The sequence below is a fragment of the Solanum lycopersicum genome, chromosome 1, assembly GCF_036512215.1.
Source record: "Solanum lycopersicum chromosome 1, SLM_r2.1".
Lineage (NCBI taxonomy): Eukaryota > Viridiplantae > Streptophyta > Magnoliopsida > Solanales > Solanaceae > Solanum > Solanum lycopersicum.
Window position 1 is genome coordinate 16,300,943 of NC_090800.1, and position 1,675 is coordinate 16,302,617.

Consider the following 1,675-nt stretch of genomic DNA (forward strand, 5'->3'; position numbering starts at 1 on the left):
TGCTGGTCATTTTCCTCATCAACAGACCCCTTGTATTGTAAATAGTGGGGCAACTCATCATATTGCGTCTGATGCTCAAAGCCTAGACAATGTGCATGACTACGGCAGAACCGAAGAGATCACTATGGGCAATTGGTCACACCATTATGATATCCCATACCAATAACGCTACATAAATGCATCGAATCATCATGTCAAACTGTTATTGTTATAGTAACTTGTATTTATAAGGTTAACCAATAAACAGAAACAGAAATAAGATGAAGCATAAACAACATAAAATAAAAGAAGTAATCCGAGTCAACCAAAACTACTGTGTGTCCTTAAGAAATTTAATCCCCTCACTGTACCCAAGGTTATGGATTAATTTCATCAAAGATAAAACGGATTAAACTTTATAAAGAAATAGAGGTAACTCAAATTTCTTTAACTTCAGCAAATTTCAGAACAACAACAACTCACACAGACTCACTGGATCGAAAATTTGATTTTATTTGAAAGAAAAATAAATGCAGAGAAAGAAAATTTTTCAGTGTTTAAAAAATCGAACATTGACTTCCTTTTATAGACATTTTCAACAAGAAACATGTATGTTCAGAGAAATCAGTTCAGACTTTTTTTATCCAGAAAGTTCTGTCTCTTTGAAAAAATAACAACTTTTCGGAAAAATGTGTCTATTAGGAAAATAACAACTTTTTGAAAAGTAACAACTTTTTGGAAAGAGTAACAACTTTTCGAAATGTTACTGTTACCCGCAAATCTATAAGAGATAATATTAACATGATTTATTTTATTAAACAAAAACGGATTAAATAAATTTTTTCATAAAATTTATCAATCAATCACATCATTTGCCAAATCCAAATGGAAGTGTTTCCTTATATAAGGACGACACTTTCCCTTTCTTTTGCTGATATGGGAGAAATGACTTTTTATTTGCACTTTGCAAATGACTTTTAATTTTCCCTCTAAAATAGTTCCCTCACTTTTCATATTCTTTCTTTTCTTTTCCTATTCACACTTGCTAAACCCAAAAAATCCCCATATGAATAGGTAAGTCTATTGTTAAAACATATGCGTTAAAAAACATGTGTGTCTTGTAGGTAAAGGTTAATTGCATCTGCTGTCACGACCCAAACCGGGTTGCAACTGGCACCCACACTTACCCTCCTATGTGAGCGAACCAACCAATCTAACCTTAACATTTCAATATAATATCAACAGAAAGTAATGCGGAAGACTTAAACTCATTAAATAAAGACCAATTCATTAACTTCTAAAATTCAACATCTATTATTCCCCCAAAATCTGGAAGTCATCATCACAAGAACATCTACGATCAAATGACTAAACTAAGAGTATTCTAAAAGCTAAAAATACATAAGAAGCTAGTCCATGCCGAAGGTTCAAGGCATCAAGACTTGGAGAAGAAGATCGAGTCCAAGCTAGAAGCATTAGCTCACCCTGAATTTCCGATGTAGTAAGACTGGCTTGAATTACTGTTGAGTTGAAGACGATGGCACGTTTGCTGCACTCCACAAATAAACAAGAAGAAAACATAAAAGTAGGGGTCAGTACAAAACACGGGTACTGAGTAGATATCATCGGCCAACTCAAAATAGGGAACAGTATATATCAAATAATATCATAATTCAACTATAAAACTCAACATGTA